Source organism: Pseudorasbora parva, chromosome 10 (genome assembly GCF_024679245.1).
Source record: "Pseudorasbora parva isolate DD20220531a chromosome 10, ASM2467924v1, whole genome shotgun sequence".
In the NCBI taxonomy this organism is placed as follows: Eukaryota; Metazoa; Chordata; class Actinopteri; order Cypriniformes; family Gobionidae; genus Pseudorasbora; species Pseudorasbora parva.
Genome location: NC_090181.1, coordinates 42,519,661 through 42,539,294, shown reverse-complemented (window position 1 = coordinate 42,539,294; position 19,634 = coordinate 42,519,661). Strand labels below are relative to the sequence as shown.

At 40.6% G+C, this 19,634-nt stretch overlaps 1 protein-coding gene across 6 annotated transcripts in view; it reads right to left on the bottom strand.

The window, feature by feature from the left end:
• LOC137091605 (protein numb homolog) overlaps nt 1–19,634 on the bottom strand; it is a 111,386-nt gene that overhangs the window by 54,341 nt on the left and 37,411 nt on the right. The gene's annotated exons all lie outside the window — the stretch shown is intronic.

The following is a 19,634-nucleotide window of genomic DNA, read 5'->3' as shown; positions in this document are numbered from 1 at the left end:
TATCTTCAAGTCATTGATTAGCATATTCTGTCATGATAATCTATGATAAGTCGCTCATATGGGAACTGTTGTATGATGATCCAGAGAAAATATGCTGCATTAAGAGAGAACATGTATAGTTTAGTTGAATTACGGTTATAACTTATGTTGTCATCTTGCTTTATTGCTGCTTTATTGTATTTGTGTTGCAATAAATGTGAAAGACGGATATGACAGCTTGAGCTCGACTACAACAACTCTTCCTCTTCTCAACATGGACTTTGTTGCATGTTCCTGGGGGCGGGGCTTATGTAACTTTTAGGGTTAGTGATGTCACCAACCCATGAAGAATCTTGTTGTAGTTCTTAAAGAGTGTTGTAACTAAAGTGTGTTTATGCTAAAACAGCAGCATTACTCATTAACTGAAGTTAAAAAAGTGAAATCCCAATCAACCACACTTTTAAGTTTTTAATGCTCACTTAGGAAACGCTTGGAGTTTCCAATCCCTGTTTTTTTGCTTAAATTTTTAATGTGATATCACAAAATGTGCATTAAAATGCAACAACACAATATCTCTCTCTCTCTCTCATACAAAAATTAAACGATCCGGGCAGTGTCATCCCTAAATGCACACACACACACAGACAGACGCAGTGCTGAGTCACATCAGAGCTGCTGTGGATCAGTCACCTGCAAAGCCAGACAGCAGACAGACTCACACACACGATTCAAAGCCTCTGAACCTTCCTCAAAGAGCAACAGAGAAACAGGGTGAAGCTTCATTTCCCTTTACAGTCCACAGAAGATCAGATTTCAACAGAATAATGTGACACTCATTTGAATGAGCAAGGAGAGACGCGTAAACACACACACACACACACACACACACACACACACACAGTAAGAAACAGCTTGTCTTGCAAGGAGGAAAATACAATAGCACATTAGCATAAGAAACCAGTGCCAAGCCCGGCTTGAGCAATAGAAACAAACACCACACACACAGGTTCGTAACTGAAAGCATTATTCTTGGTGTGTGTGTGTGTGTGTGTGTGTGTGTGTGTGTGTGTGTGTGTGTGTGTGACATATCAGGACACAAATGTGTATAATGGCATGGGTATGACAGGTATTACAGAAGAGGGGGACTTATGAGGACATTACCCATGTCCTCGAAAACGAAGACGAATGTTTAATCTGTCAACTAGCTCTGGTTCACCTTCGTTGCTCTGGTTGGTTGTAGCGCTATCCTATCGCGTGCAGAGGGAGTTTAAAAGACAACCGTTTATCCCGCCCCTCAGATTGAGCTGTCAATGGTGAGTTTCCAGACCAAACATCTTGATGTGGGTCTGGCTTGTCAGGCTAAATGAAATACTCTATGACTCTGAAATGTATGCTTTAATACTCCCAGCTGCTCATTCAAAAATGAGTGAAATAAAATATGCACTCTTACACATTACAATGTAAACACCATGAATAATTTGACAGAAAATAATAATCAATCATTTGGAATAAATGTGCAATATTAATTTATTTCAACCTTCTTTGAAACCGTGAGCCAGTAAAGTCACAGTAAAAAGTGTTTTTTCCCCAAATAAATATCTAGATTTTCACAAAAACATGAAGCAGCACAACTGTTACAATAATAATAATCCGAAATGTTTCTTGAGAATATCAGAATGATTTCTAAAGGATCCTGTGACACTGAAGACTGCTGAAAATGCACCTTTGATCACAGATATAAATTACATTTTACTATATATTCACATAGAAAACAGCTCTTTTACATTATAACAATATTTCACAATATTACTCTTTTACTGTATTTATTATCAAATAAATGCAGCCTTGGTGAACAGAAGACTAGCCCTTAACTTTTGAACTCTAGTGTGTAAGCCACTTTTGATTGCAAAAAAAAAATAAAAAATGTTTTTAACAAGATGTATCTTATTGGAGAGTCACTGGATAAAGAAAATCCTTCTGTCGTCTGACAAATATTCTTTCCCACTGTGAAAATACAGAGTAGCAGAAGAAAACGGAGAGGAAAAATGTTAATAAGCAGAAGAGATTAGTGTGTGTGTGTGTGTGTGTCATCAAACGCCCAGGCCGGTGCCAATGAGTTCATCTACTGTCAGAGGACAGAAGCTGAGAAAAACAGAAGAAAGCAGCGCAGAGGAAAAGAGGGAGAGAGGGAGAGAGAGAGAGAGAGAGAGAGAGAGAGAGAGAGAGAGAGAGAGAGAGAGAGAGAGAGAGAGAGAGAGAGAGAGAGAGAGAGAGAGAGAGAGAGAGAGAGAGGACTTCAGCAGCTTTTCTCTGCTCGTCTGTATGTGGGTCAGATGGTTTGTGCATTCACTGCAGGCCGCAGGCAAAGCTCTGTCACTGTAGAAGAAAGGATGCGGCGGAGGAGACATGATGAAAAACACCACTCTACAGATTTCTGCTACTACTCATCACCTAAAGTCCCTTCTGCACCGACATCCCTCTCCCTCGTGATCTCAGGCCCTTCTCTTCCAGTCGTAAGCTGCATTCACACTGACAGATTTTATCTCTGGAGGTCACAAGGACGCTGTACTGTTGGTCATGGTCAACTCCTGTAGCTATTGGTGGGATGTGTAATGAAAACTCGATCTCACACCAGCTGAACAATCTAACTAGAGTCAATCTAACTAGAGTCAATCTAACTAGAGTCAATCTAACTAGATCAGTAATCAGTTCACGTGTTGCTAAAAAAGCAGCAGCAGTAATGCATCAATGAGTCATAAATGGAGGTTTGGAATGAAATGGATGAAATCAAAATGAAATCATGAAATAAATTGAACGCCTTCAGAATGTGGACCATTTTTGATATGGTTTTCCATAATAAGCGATGATGTGCAGTCAGCACAATGGTAGTGGCTTTACATTATTCCTGTATATAGGCAGCGACTCCTTTGTGGGAGTTTTGCTTTTGAATAAATTGGTGATCACGTGTCTTCTGTCTATGAGAGCGGCGGTACTGACCACACATTTTAAAATCTGTTGCGCACCAAATCCTCTGCCATTGTCCTGTCAGTCATTGCTCCTTCCTCTCATCATGTGAGAAGTGAAATCTGACTCCTGCGGCTCGTGCTGTATGGAGCAGAGCAAACCCTTTTAATTATAACTCCAGCATCTGTTGTCCAAATTAACTAAATGGTATTTATTTCCATAAAAAAGCAAAACAACAGTGCAGCAGTGGGCAAGAAATGTAATCAGTGTACAGCTGAAGATGTGTAACACCGGTAACGCCGACTGCCGCAGCAAGCAGTCCACAAGACTGCACACACACACACACACACACACACACACACACACACACACACACACACACACACACACACACACACAGAGAGAATGCCATTTGGACCAGGGCCAATAAAGGGCTGACCAATGGCTCGAGGCCAGCATGAAAACACACTCAGAACACACTTGAGACAGAACTGTCAATGGGATGTGCTGTATCATCACAAGAGTTTACAATTTGCACAACAGTTCACTATATAGGGGATAGAGAACGATCAGACAGTGCACTATATAGGGGATAGAGAACGATCAGACAGTTCACTATATAGGGGATAGAGAACGATCAGACAGTGCACTATATAGGGGATAGAGAACGATCAGACAGTTCACTATATAGGGGATAGAGAACGATCAGACAGTGCACTATATAGGGGATAGAGAACGATCAGACAGTGCACTATATAGGGGATAGAGAACGATCAGACAGTTCACTATATAGGGGATAGAGAACGATCAGACAGTGCACTATATAGGGGATAGAGAACGATCAGACAGTTCACTATATAGGGGATAGAGAACGATCAGACAGTGCACTATATAGGGGATAGAGAACGATCAGACAGTGCACTATATAGGGGATGGGGAACGATCAGACAGTGCACTATATAGGGGATAGGGGACGATCAGACAGTGCACTATATAGGGGATAGAGAACGATCAGACAGTGCACTATATAGGGGATAGAGAACGATCAGACAGTTCACTATATAGGGGATAGAGAACGATCAGACAGTGCACTATATAGGGGATAGAGAACGATCAGACAGTGCACTATATAGGGGATAGAGAACGATCAGACAGTGCACTATATAGGGGATGGGGAACGATCAGACAGTGCACTATATAGGGGATAGGGGACGATCAGACAGTGCACTATATAGGGGATGGGGAACGATCAGACAGTGCACTATATAGGGGATAGAGAACGATCAGACAGTTCACTATATAGGGGATAGAGAACGATCAGACAATGCACTATATAGGGGATAGGGAACGATCAGACAGTGCACTATATAGGGGATGGGGAACGATCAGACAGTGCACTATATAGGGGATAGGGAACGATCAGACAGTGCACTATATAGGGGATGGGGAACGATCAGACAGTGCACTATATAGGGGATGGGGAACGATCAGACAGTGCACTATATAGGGGATAGGGAACGATCAGACAGTGCACTATATAGGGGATAGAGAACGATCAAACAGTGCACTATATAGGGGATAGGGAACGATCAGACAGTGCACTATATAGGGGTTAGGGAACGATCAGACAGTGCACTATATAGGGGATAGGGAACGATCAGACAGTGCACTATATAGGGGATGGGGAACGATCAGACAGTGCACTATATAGGGGATGGGGAACGATCAGACAGTGCACTATATAGGGGAACGATCAGACAGTGCACTATATAGGGGATAGGGAACGATCAGACAGTGCACTATATAGGGGATAGGGGACGATCAGACAGTGCACTATATAGGGGATAGAGAACGATCAGACAGTGCACTATATAGGGGATAGGGAACTAATCAGACAGTGCACTATATAGGGGAAAGGGAACGATCAGACAGTGCACTTTATAGGGGATAGAGAACGATCAGACAGTGCACTATATAGGGGATAGAGAACGATCAGACAGTGCACTATATAGGGGATAGGGAACTAATCAGACAGTGCACTATATAGGGGATAGGGAACGATCAGACAGTGCACTATATAGGGGAAAGGGAACGATCAGACAGTGCACTATATAGGGGATAGAGAACGATCAGACAGTGCACTATATAGGGGATAGGGAACTAATCAGACAGTGCACTATATAGGGGAAAGGGAACGATCAGACAGTGCACTATATAGGGGATAGAGAACGATCAGACAGTGCACTATATAGGGGATAGGGAACTAATCAGACAGTGCACTATATAGGGGAAAGGGAACGATCAGACAGTGCACTATATAGGGGATAGAGAACGATCAGACAGTGCACTATATAGGGGATAGGGAACTAATCAGACAGTGCACTATATAGGGGATAGGGAACGATCAGACAGTGCACTATATAGGGGATAGGGAACGATCAGACAGTGCACTATATAGGGGATAGGGAACGATCAGACAGTGCACTATATAGGGGATAGGGAACGATCAGACAGTGCACTATATAGGGGATGGGGAACGATCAGACAGTCCACTATATAGGGGATAGGGAACGATCAGACAGTGCACTATGTAGGGGATGGGGAACGATCAGACAGTGCACTATATAGGGGATGGGGAACGATCAGACAGTGCACTATATAGGGGATAGAGAACGATCAAACAGTGCACTATATAGGGGATAGGGAACGATCAGACAGTGCACTATATAGGGGATGGGGAACGATCAGACAGTGCACTATATAGGGGATAGGGAACGATCAGACAGTGCACTATATAGGGGATGGGGAACGATCAGACAGTGCACTATATAGGGGATAGGGAACGATCAGACAGTGCACTATATAGGGGTTAGGGAACGATCAGACAGTGCACTATATAGGGGATAGGGAACGATCAGACAGTGCACTATATAGGGGATGGGGAACGATCAGACAGTGCACTATATAGGGGATGGGGAACGATCAGACAGTGCACTATATAGGGGATAGGGAACGATCAGACAGTGCACTATATAGGGGATAGAGAACGATCAAACAGTGCACTATATAGGGGATAGGGAACGATCAGACGGTGCACTATATAGGGGATGGGGAACTATCAGACAGTGCACTATATAGGGGATGGGGAACGATCAGACAGTGCACTATATAGGGGATGGGGAACGATCAGACAGTGCACTATATAGGGGATAGGGAACGATCAGACAGTGCACTATATAGGGGATAGAGAACGATCAAACAGTGCACTATATAGGGGATGGGGAACGATCAGACAGTGCACTATATAGGGGATGGGGAACAATCAGACAGTGCACTATATAGGGGATAGGGAACGATCAGACAGTGCACTACATAGGGGATAGGGAACGATCAGACAGTGCACTATATAGGGGTTAGGGAACAATCAGACAGTGCACTATATAGGGGATAGGGAACGATCAGACAGTGCACTATATAGGGGATAAGGAACAATCGGACAGTGCACTATATAGGGGATAGGGAACGATCAGACAGTGCACTATATAGGGGATAGGGAACTAATCAGACAGTGCACTATATAGGGGATAGGGAACGATCAGAGTGCACTATATAGGGGATAGGGAACTAATCAGACAGTGCACTATATAGGGGATAGGGAACGATCAGACAGTGCACTATATAGGGGATAGGGAACGATCAGACAGTGCACTATATAGGGGATGGGGAACGATCAGACAGTGCACTATATAGGGGATAGGGAACGATCAGACAGTGCACTATATAGGGGATAGAGAACGATCAAACAGTGCACTATATAGGGGATAGGGAACGATCAGACAGTGCACTATATAGGGGATAGGGAACGATCAGACGGTGCTGTATATAGGGGATAGGGAACGATCAGACAGTGCACTATATAGGGGATGGGGAACGATCAGACAGTGCACTATATAGGGGATAGGGAACGATCAGACAGTGCACTATATAGGGGTTAGGGAACGATCAGACAGTGCACTATATAGGGGATAGGGAACGATCAGACAGTGCACTATATAGGGGATAAGGAATGATCAAACAGTGCACTATATAGGGGATAGGGAACTATCAGAAAGTGCACTATATAGGGGATAAGGAATGATCAAACAGTGCACTATATAGGGGATAGGGAACTATCAGAAAGTGCACTATATAGGTGATAGGGAACGATCAGACAGTGCACTATATATAGGGGATAAGGAACGGTCAGACAGTGCACTATATAGGGGATAGGGAACGATCAGACAGTGCACTATATAGGGGATAAGGAATGATCAGACAGTGCACTATATAGGGGATAGGGAACGATCAGACAGTGCACTATATAGGGAATGGGGAACGATCAGACAGTGCACTATATAGGGGATAGGGAACGATCAGACAGTGCACTATATAGGGGATAGGGAACTAATCAGACAGTGCACTATATAGGGGATAGGGAACTAATCAGACAGTGTACTATATAGGGGATAGGCACCGATCAGATAGTGCACTATATAGGGGATAGGGAACGATCAGACAGTGCACTATATAGGGGAACGATCAGATAGTGCACTATATAGGGGATAGGGAACGATCAGACAGTGCACTATATAGGGGATAGGGAACTAATCAGACAGTGCACTATATAGGGGATAGGGAACGATCAGACAGTGCACTATATAGGAGTTAGGGAACAATCAGACAGTGCACTATATAGGGGATAGGGAACGATCAGACAGTGCACTATATAGGGGATAGGGAACGATCAGATAGTGCACTATATAGGGGATAGGGAACTAATCAGACAGTGCACTAAATAGGGGATAGGGAACTAATCAGACAGTGCACTATATAGGGGATAGGGAACTAATCAGACAGTGCACTATATAGGGGATAGGGAACTAATCAGACAGTGCACTATATAGGGGATAGGGAACGATCAGACAGTGCACTATATAGGGGATAGGGAACTAATCAGACAGTGCACTATATAGGGGATAGGGAACTAATCAGACAGTGCACTATATAGGGGATAGGGAACGATCAGACAGTGCACTATATAGGGGATAGGGAACTAATCAGACAGTGCACTATATAGGGGATAGGGAACGATCAGATAGTGCACTATATAGGGGATAGGGAACTAATCAGACAGTGCACTATATAGGGGATAGGGAACGATCAGACAGTGCACTATATAGGGGTTAGGGAACAATCAGACAGTGCACTATATAGGGGATAGGGAACGATCAGACAGTGCACTATATAGGGGATAGGGAATGATCAGATAGTGCACTATATAGGGGATAGGGAACTAATCAGACAGTGCACTATATAGGGGATAGGGAACAATTAAACTGAAGAAAGGGGCAACTATAAAGTAAGCTGCATTTTATCAATCTCCATTTGAGATGTTTTGCCTAAAGTGTCATCTAGTCGGTCTGTGTTGTGTCAGGACGGTCAGGACTCACGAGCTGAACAGCTGAACTGCTGTGAGCGGCTGAAATAAGCCAATCAGAGCAGAGCTCAACATTAATATTCATGACTGTTCCAAATAACGCAAAAACAGAGCATTACATCCTAGGGACAATTTATAGGGTTGTAAATGGACCTGTAAAACTGTATGTGGAAAATTTTTGCCCTTATATAAAACACATACCCTCTATTTAGATATCAGAGAACAATTTAACATATTGTTTCAACTCATTCTAGGGCACATTTAAAGTAATAACAGCCTAAAAATTACCTGCTGCCATCTGTGCCATTGATGTTAATCACAAACTGATACAAAAAAGATACAAAAAAAAAAAAAAAAAAAAAAAAAAAGAAGAAAGAGAAAATCATTCACTGCTCTTTACTCAAGTCACACGATTAATCAAGATTAACCAGACCACTTAGTAGATTTTTCAGTCATGAAAAATCCCATTTTTTTCCAAACTGCGTAGGAACCCTGTAAACTGCACTGATTAATCTTTCACTGAACTTAATATTAGTTAGGCTAGCAGCTTATCCTGTGAAAACTGGAAATGAGAATAGTGACATTTCACTAGTATCTTAAATATTGGGGTCATAATAAGCTAATTTATTAGAATACATGGGCACAAAAGGTTACATGGGTCAAAAACTATGAAAACAATAACTCTAAATATCATCATTGGATGATGACTAATGCTCTTTCAAATTACTAGTGACTGTCAGTGTGAACAGGTTTACACTATTTACTCGCTTCCTGTCTGCGTCTTTCCGTCTCTCTGAGGAGTGTGTGGGAGAGTGAGAATGGTGTCAAGGGGCTGAAATAAAAGCCAACGAAAGAGAGAATGCGAGTGTGTATGAAAAGCAGCAGAGATACGATGGGAAACAGAAACACACAGTAAATTGAGTCATGTGAGCAGGCTTAGCTGCACAGTACAGCCACTAGCCACTTTCACACATTACATGTTTAATGGCCGTTAAATTGACGGATTCATTAAAAAAGTTATTCTTTATCTGTTATTCACAAGCAACAGTGTTTTCATAAGCTTATAACATTCACACACCGCCATAAATATGTTGTTAAAAAGCTTTTTCACTAGAAATCCCGCCAGATTTCTTTGATCATTGAATGTGACAATAGCTGTCGTTCTGCAGTACTGGTACCTGCTGATTAGGGCTGGGTAAAAAAAAATAAAAAAATAAAAAAGTTCTCTCAATGTTTATTTATTAAAATTTTACACGTATCTATTCTTAAATCCCAAGAATAGATTAGTCATCCTGTTTCCAGTTGATGAATGAATGGAACATTGTAGTGTGCCTTCCATCCAATAAATCATAATAATCTTTGTGCTTTGGTACTACTGATATGAAAGTCTCAGATTTCAGATTCTGTCTATTTTATTACGGATTTCAAACTATTTACTATATTACTAACTATTTTGGTGCTCCTCTAATGTGGTGTGACAGATTGCTGTAGCGCTCTTAGTTCAAGAGAAGTGGCAACGTGAAGCACGCTTTAAACGATCATCTCTTCTGCTTTAATACCAGTTACAGCCGGCAGCAGGTTTATGCTAGGGATGGGCGTATCGACATGAAGGATCGATATATCGATACTGGCGTGAGCATCGAAAGTATCGATACTCAAATAAAAATATCGATACTAAGGTGTTTTTTTTACCTGTAATTTTGTTTATTTGTCAATATAATTCAATATAATGCTTTGTTGCATTATATTGAAACTTTTTTGATGTTGTTATTGTCATATTGTCGTGTTTCTGGATATTTTCCCATGATTAAACATGAGTACTATATTCCATATATTGTTTATATGGCGATAAAACAAAGCTTTGTTTTTTTTTTTTTAAGTGGGTATTGGGGGTGCGCGAAACCGTTCGGGACATAGAAGGGGGTACGCAGGTAAAAAAGTTTGGGAACCGCTGACTTAGGACATAACCGACTAAGTTTACGATGATACTCGATACACTTGTGCGTGTGAGTGAGTAAGTGAGCAAGCGTGAATATGAGGGAGCGAGAGTGTGTGTGTGTGTGTGTGTGTGTGTGTGTGTGTGTGTGTGTGTGTGTGTGTGTGTGAATGAGTGTGTGTGTGAATGAGTGTGTGTGTGTGTGTATGTGAGTGACCGTGTGAGTGAGTGAGTGAGCAAGTGAGTGAGTGACTGACTGACTGTGTGAGTGTGTGAGTGACTGTGTGAGTGTGTGAGTGACTGACTGACTGACTGACTGTGTGTGTGTGTGTGTGTGTGTGTGTGTGTGTGTGTGTGTGTGTGTGTGTGTGTGTGTGTGTGTGTGTGTGTGTGTGTGTCATCATATCATAGCTATCAAAATCCAGTGTTCGGCACTTTGCGGACGTGAGTTTTTGTTGTAGATGTCTGTCTTAAAAGAAAAAAGAAAAAAGAAAAAAAAAAAAAAAAAAAAAAATGTGTTGTGTATTGTGCTAATTAATTGAGATTTCTTACAGCTCTTACAGGTTTTTGGCCTTGTCTGTTCCGTTGCTTCTATTACTCTCCCCTTTTTTGTAAGTCGCTTTGGATAAAAGCGTCTGCTAAATGATTAAATGTAAATGTAAATGTGTGAGTGACTGACTGAGTGTGTGAGTGACTGACTGAGTGTGTGTGTGTGTGACTGGAGTGTGTGTGTGTGTGTGTGTGTGTGACTGACTGAGTGCGTGTGTGACTGACTGACTGACTGACTGAGTGTGTGAGTGACTGACTGAGTGTGTGAGTGTGTGACTGACTGACTGAGCGAACGAGCGAGCGAGTGTGTGAGCTAGCATGTCAGTGTGAGTGAGCTAATGAGCGTGTGTGAGTGAGCTAATTAGCGTGTGAGAGAAGAGTGTGAGTGAGTGCGTGTGTGTGCACGGGTGTGTGTGTGTGTGTGTGTGTGTGAGTATGTGACTGACTGACTGAGTGAGCGAGCGAGCGTGTGCGAGTGTGTGAGCTAGCATGTCAGTGTGAGTGAGCTAATGAGCCTGTGTGAGTGAGCTAATGAGCATGAGAGAAGAGTGTGAGTGAGTGTGTGTGCACGGGTGCGTGTGTACGAGTGTGTGTGAGTGAGTGAGTGAGTTTGTGAGCGTGTGAGTGAGTGAGTGAGCGTGTGTGAGAGTTAGTAAGTGAGCAAGTGTATGAGTGTGAGTGTGTGTGTGAGAGTGTTAGTGAGTGAGTAAACGAGCGAGCGTGTGCGTAAGCGAGTGTGTGTGAGTGCGTAAGTGAGTGAGCTAATGAGCGTGTGTGAGTGAGTGAGCTAATGAGTGTGTGTGAGTGAGTGCGAGAGCGAGTGTGTGTGAGTAAGTGAGTGTGTGAGAGGAGAGTGTGAGTGAGTGTGTGTGCACGGTATGTGTGTACGAGTGTGTAAGTGAGCGAGCGAACGAGTGTGTATGTGAGCGAGCGTGAGTGAGTGAGTAAGTGAGTGTGCGAGTGAGTTTGTGAGCGTGTGAGAGGAGCGCGCAAGTGTGTGAGCAAGCGAGCGTGTGTGTGTGAGTGAGCAAGCGAGCGAGCGAGCAAGAGTTAGTGAGTGAGCGTGTGTGAGTGTGAGTGAGCGAGCGTGTAAGCAAGTGTGTGTGAGTGAGTGAGTGAGTGAGTGAGTGAGTGAGTGAGTGAGTGAGTGAGTGAGTGAGTGAGTGAGTGTGTGTGAGTATGAGTGAGTGAGTGAGCGAGTAAGCAAGCGAGTGTGTGTGAGTGAGCGAGCGTGTGACAATGTGTGTGAGTGAGTGAGGTTGTGAGTGAGTGAGGCTGTGAGTGAGTGAGTGAGTGAACAAATGAGTGAATAAACTTAATGAGTGTGATTGAATGAAGGCTTTGATTCAGAGAGGCCTCTCGTAGCATGATGTCTCTCACTGAGCGTTAATGAGGCCATTAGTGCACTAGAAGAGCATTAAGTTGAGCGCTGGCCAGACACAAGCCACTCACTGCCTCAGTCACGCGGCTCAGAGACGAGACATGAAAGCAGGAGGAGCGAGAGGAGACAAGCTAAAAAGCGGAATGAGCCGTTGAGGAGCGCTGCGCTGAGAGAAAAGCTATTTAAATCATCTGTCAAGGAACGGAAAACACTTATTAATTCCTACAAATAGAACCTGGAGAGGAAGACAAAAGACCTTTCAGACAGACAGCAAAGAAACACTCATTCAATGCAACAAACACGTGGCTCTGCTCCATGTCAGACTTCTCATGAATGAAAAGTAAAATATGCTGGTATATTAAAGATGGTAAAAAAAAAAAGCTATTTCAGGCGTCACTTGCAGCTTATGTAATGATTGGAAAAATCATTACATAAAGCCTGAAATACTGAGAAATCAAAATCATTCATTATAAGTAAGGTTGAGTAAAACTGTATCTCTATACCAAAACATTACTTTGTTTGGTAACACTTTACTTTACAGTGTCCTTGTTACATATGTTACATCTACTTACCATAGTTATAACACTAAACTATGCATAAATACATGAAACTAACCCTCAACCCTACCATAACCCTATAGTAAGTCCATGTAAGTACATGTAGCTAATTAATATAACTCAATACTTAAAGGGTTAGTTCACCCAAAAATGAAATTGATGTCATTAACTCCTCCCCCTAATGTCGTTTCACACCCGTAAGACCACCGTTCATCTTCACACACAGTTTAAGATATTTTATATTTAGTCCGAGAGCGTATCTAAGTGTATGCACACTATACTGTCCATGTCCAGAAAGGGAATAAAAACATCATCAAAGTAGTCCATATGAGACATCAGTGGGTTAATTAGAATCTCTTGAAGCATCGAAAATACATTTTGGTCCAAAAATTACAAAAAATATGACTTTATTCAGCATTGTATTCTCTTCCACGTTTGTTTTTAATCCTCAATTAAAGATTCAAACGTTCATGAATCAGTGAATCGATCAATGATTCGGATCGCGTGTCAAACTGCTGAAATCACGTGACATTGGCGATCCGAATCATGAATCAATTCACTGATTCATGACCGATTGAATCTTTAATTGAGGATTAAAAACAAACGTGGAAGAGAAGACGATGCTGAATAAAGTCGTATTTTTTGTCATTTTTGGACCAAAATGTATTTTCTAATTAACCCACTGATGTCTCATATGGACTACTTTGATGATGTTTTTATTCCCTTTCAGGACATGAACAGTATAGTGTGCATACTAGGGCTGAACGATATTCTGTTTTAACATCGACATCGCGATGTGCGCGTGTGCGATAGTCACATCGCCGGAACATGCGATGTGAAGGGTCGTAGCCCACGGTGTATTAAGAGAACGGTAGCACACAGTAAACACACAGAGTTTGTTGCTGGAATGATGCACGTTTCGCGTGCCTGCACAGTGATTGGTTCGCTGTGCCGCTCATGGCCAAACGTTCACTGCTAAAATGAGGAACCGAAGAGGGGAAAAAAAGGTTCGGACCAGAAATCATCTTTTTGGGACCATTTTGGCTACATAAAGGAGGATGTTGAACAAAAAAAGGTACTTTGCATGAAGTGTCTTGTGGCCACAAAACAAGAAAACACCACCAATTTGTCTGATCACTTAAAACGGCACCACAAAGATATTTACGACGAATACAAAGCAGGGCTCGACATTAACGCTTGTCCGGGACAAGTGGGTGTTTTGAAGGGACAAGTGAAAGAGAATTTTACTTGACTGAGGGACAAGACCCTGTTTAAAACAAAAAATAACTAGCGAATCACCAAAATGCAAGAATGTTTGTGCATTAATTTAGTGTAAGTGGCGATCGATTGTGGATAATATATAATGAACAGACGAAAATAAGGTCACGCTGTTCACGCTCGTGCAGCCTCTCGAGGAGAAATTACAACACTAGAGCGTTTTCCTGAATACCATCACGACTGTAAATGACGCTGATTTTATATGACACTTCCATAAACAACTAATTAACATTCACTTAGTCACTTATATTTTAGATGCAATATTTAGTGTTGTTGTTCTATTTCAGCAGTGATAATCGTTCACAGCAGAACGGTAACGCGTCTCATTTATAACAACAAGTGTGCACGATTCAGAGTTTGATGAATCGTTTAAATGAACGACTCAGTGACTCACTCATTAAGACGGTCACCTGCTGCCACCTACTGGAGGTTTAGTTTAATATAAACCTTTATATTAAATAAAATAAAATACTTAATATAAAGTAGGGCTGCACGATTAATCGAAATCGAACCGCAATCGCGATTTGGCCTGTGTGCGATTATGAAAGCTCAAAGGCTGCGATTTTAATTAAATAAATAAATGCCCAGTGTGTTAGCGAAGAGCGGTTCTGTGATAAACGCTGCTCCGTCTGAAAGTTGCTTATAACGTGCGTTTAAAAAAGCAACACGAGTCAAACATCTTCACAAACTAGTGAAGCGTTCATAAACCTGTTCAACAAAAGACAACGTTTAATAACATGTTTTACCTCAGTTCATATCGTCAGTCGAGTGTGTGTGAGCTGATGTGGCTTCTCATCAGAGTGAGGCAGACGAGGCGTTCTTTTATAGTATTCTATGTCAATCAGCACTGCATTATAATATACTTTATTATTATGAAAATACCCTTGACGGCTTGAAGAACTCAAATACACCATATTTTGCTGCAGTCGTGTTTATTGTCGTCATGTTTAATCAAAGCGTCTCTATCTTCTGTTTACACAGCGTTAGCTTCACATCATGGATTTCCTGAAAACTAACGTCAATTACTTCTCTGACGCAAATGTGGCGTTTTCCTCTCGAGGGCGCCCTCTGGCTTTCAGTATGAATTAAAAACGTTTGGCTAATCAATAATAAAAAAATTATATATATATATATATATATATATATATATATATATATATATATATATATATATATATATATATATATATATATATATATATATATATATATATATATTACAATAACTCCTTAGGCTTAGACCTTTCTAATGTTTTTTAGTCATAGGCTGTCTGCATATTAATAGGTAACCCAGCAGTTTTTTTTTTTTTTTGTAAAATAAGTTTTCTTTAAAATATGACAAAATAATAATAATAATTAGTATTAGTATTATATTGTTATATTTATTCTGACAGACTCTTTTTTTATTTGTAATTATGAAAATGTTATTGTAATGGTAATATTTCTTATTTTTACAAATATTTTTAGCAGTAATAATAATCATAATTATTATTATTAGTCACATTAATATAAAAACATAAAATGTTATATACACACGCTTTTCATTTGTAAAAAATAATAATAACAATAATCGCATTTTAAATCGCAATCGCAATTTTACCCAGAATAATCGCAATTATATATTTTCCCCAAATCGTGCAGCCCTAATATAAAGTTACGTTTAGGGTTTGTGACTTGTAATTATGCATCATTTACTGTTATTACTATAATAAGCAGCCAACATGTAGGAATTTGCAACTACGTCACCTTAAAATAAAGCGTTACAGTTGTTCTTCCATGCTTTCATTTTAACAGTGAACTTCTGCTGTGCAGCACTTTGGACAAGGGCGCTTTAAATTAAACTGTTAAACTAAAACGTAAATTATCTTTATTTTTATTTTATCTTTTTATGATAACTAGACGCCAGTTACAGAAAAGATGCAATGTAATGAGGTTGTGATGCTTATTGCTGCATAACGCCTACTGTAGTGAGTCAATGCTATTACGTAACAGGAAGCAGTCGAACAGGAAGTGCAAAGGGGGCTGGAAAGAAAGGGAACCCTCTTTTGGATGTTGTGTAAGTGCTGGTCCAGCCTTGACAAACAGCCAGTTTTAGAAACTCTGATTTCAGCCAAGTAAAGCAAACCTATTGCAACACACCGTGACCGAGCGCATCACAGAGGAGCGGCCAACAGAGAGGACAGAAGGGGTGTCACAGTGTGATAACCTTCACTATAAATATCACAGCCATTTACAAAACACAAATAACAGAAGGAAATTCAATTTGGTGTACAGAGCCCAAACGTCCTGATTCAAATGATACTACTGGTAATATCTGATCAGATTTTCCATCATTTACTTCTTATCACTTTCAGATCACACAGGATGTCAGGACATATTTGTAGTCAAGGCTGATAATTGCAATAAATGTAAAAAATAAAAATTTCCATCCAAGTATAAATTAATGAAACAACTGAACAAAGAACACACTAGAGGACTTCTTGAGTCCACAGATCTGTACCCAACCCTAAAAAAATGGGTCTTTTGGGGTAAAAGCTAATTTATTTTAAATTGCCGGAGACCCAAGGCCAATAATATCAGACCCGATCCGTGTCCGTCGTCAAAGTTTTTGACTCCAACCCACTCAGAAAGGCTGCTCGATTATGGCAAAAATCATGATTATTTTGGTCAATATTGAAATCATGATTATTTTGGTCAATATTGAAATCATGAATTATTTTTAACACAATTAGGGTGGGTGATATGATCATAGTCTTATTTTATGAAATTAGATATTATTTCACAATTATCATCAGCAAAAACAAATACTTGGTTAAATAAATGTAAGTAAAATATCCTCAAAACAGTTACAGAAGACAAGTTAACAGTCAGTAATAAATACAATCGAACAACAAATATAAAATTAAATCAACAGTGCTTTAGGTTTTTCATGCAGATGTAGTAATAGTGCTATTCAGATGAGTGATAGTCTGCAACAGAAACTGAATAAATCTAATAAACTGAAATCAGCTTTTCCTTGAGCTTTCGATATATAAAGGATCATAGTAATATAAAAATATCCTGTACGTTCCAGAGCTGAAAACTTCCTTGTTAGTTAAAGAAAAGCTTTTATTGGCAGCTGGCTCAGCAAACGCTCGATCTGTGAATGTGCGTGACCGTGCTGCCTCAAGACGAACACCCGATTCTGTAGCCCACCAACTCATGCCTGACATGATAAATAACAGGCCTACGTGGAGCTAAACCTGATTGAACTTCCAAGCAATAAACACATCTTAAACTTAATTCGGATTCCAAAATTAGAGATGCACGGTAGTGTTGTCACGATACCAAAATTATGACTTGATACGATACCAGACTAAAATACCTTGATACCGATACTAAATCGATACCATGGTAAAAAAAAAAAAAGAAGAAAAAAAGAAAAGATAATATACTATGAATAATATAACAACAGAACTTATTATTCATTGTTTTATTTTTTTACTAAAAATTCACATGTTCACATAATTCTTCGCTTATGTGCGTTCTGCTCCGTGTCTGAGTTCATGCACAGGAGGCCATCTAGGGAACAGTATATCTTTCGTGACTAAATGAACACTTAATAACAGTTTATTATCAATCACGTCCCGCAGGTTAGCACCAGCATTTTGCGTCATTCACTTATTCGGCTGATTTGGATGTTATGGTTTGGCTTAGAGAGGAATGAGAGCGCACCGTTGTGAAGGAAATAATGAGGCGCTGAATGGAAAGCGGCAGCAGCACAATATTCGTTTACCTCGATTAGCCTGTTTTTATAATGGTTGTACAGCTGTACTGTCCTTCATTCACGGCAGCAGTGCTCACACGTTTACGGCCGCGCTGTCATTCACGCGGAGTCTCCAGTCCGGCACATTTTCAGTTCATGCCTATGGATGCTTAAAGGGATCGTTCAAAGTGACAGCCACTAAAGTAAATATTAAAGATGGCAACATCTATAGCACAGCTGACATTACGTTATGTGATAAACAAGTGCAATCGAGCCCTGAGTTCATCCATCAAATCTGAATGAACTGACAGCTCTTCAGTTTATAACTGTGTGAAGAGCTGACCACAAAACTGATGGGGTTAGATCTAAAACCCTCAGATGACATACTGATCATATTGCAGTCTCTTTGAGTTACCAAAGCCACACACACACACACACACACACACACACACACACACACACACACACACACACACACACACACACACACACACGTATTTGTGGTTTACAAGGACTCTCTAGGTGTAATGGTTTTTATACTGTACATTCTCTCCCCCTTCACCCCAACAATTACACAAAACTGTGGACATTTTTGAAAAAACTATTTAAAGCTATACTGAGTAACTTTTTTAGTTTATTCTTAGCTAAAAACACTTAGTTCTTTCAAAAATATATGTGCTCATTAATGTATATTTACTTCTTTCAAGTAATAATGCATTCTCATAATTTTATAATATACCATTGAAAATACATAAGTGTTGAGGGTTCGGATGGCGGTCGCCATGTTGCTCCTCCATCTTGAAAGTACATTTGCCAAAGAGGGACACACCCGTAAATTCAAGCTTCGCTTTTCGCGTTTTTACACTCGATGGCACCGTGTCGAATGTGAAGAGGAGGATTGTTTGAGGCTGCTATATGATGATGGAGGATCACTCTATAGCCCCTTTCACACTGCACGTCGGACCTGCAATATTCCCGGAACATTGCCGGGTCGCCTTCTGTGTGAAAGCAACCACGTCCCGGAATTGATTACCGAATTCGACCCCGGTCGGGGACCTAGTAACATTGCGGGATATGTATCAGAGTCGCCAAGGAAGCGGAAAAGAGAATTAAGACGGCAACGCAACAGGCAAATCAACAAGACAAAAGTAAATATTGGAGTGGCCTTTCCAAGATGGAAAGAGCTCATGAGGAGCAACGATTATAAAAAGAACACAGACGTTGCCTGCTTTCTTCTCGACAGGTAATATTAATTCAGCCTATTTGTGTATATTGGAAGTTTTATTGTTGCTTGGCTAATTATATCATGGTGTGCTGTGCATAACACTAGAACGACGTCTAGGATACTTTTCCTCGCGTCAATGATGAAAAAGTATTGTTTACCTTATAACATAAATCCGTGTTCTATGACGGATAACATGAGATTAATATTTTAATTGCATTATAATTTGTTTGCCTTACGCTAGTGGTGTCGTACAATATACACAATAACGATAGCACTGATAAAAGTTACCTGATAGAACCTGATAGCTGATGTTAGCAATGAACTGGTTATTATTCAGTTCTATTATTCATTTTACATAGATTAACTTGATCATAGAACATTTGGTAAATTAAATAACTGCAAATTATAATAGTTTTCAAAAATTACCTCATCACTTGAGTTGACGCAACACTCACCGAAGAGGTCGAACTGAAAGCCATGACTAAATCGGCCACCGTAGGAGTTGAAACGAAATCGAAATTGAGAGGAGCAGAAACTATTACAC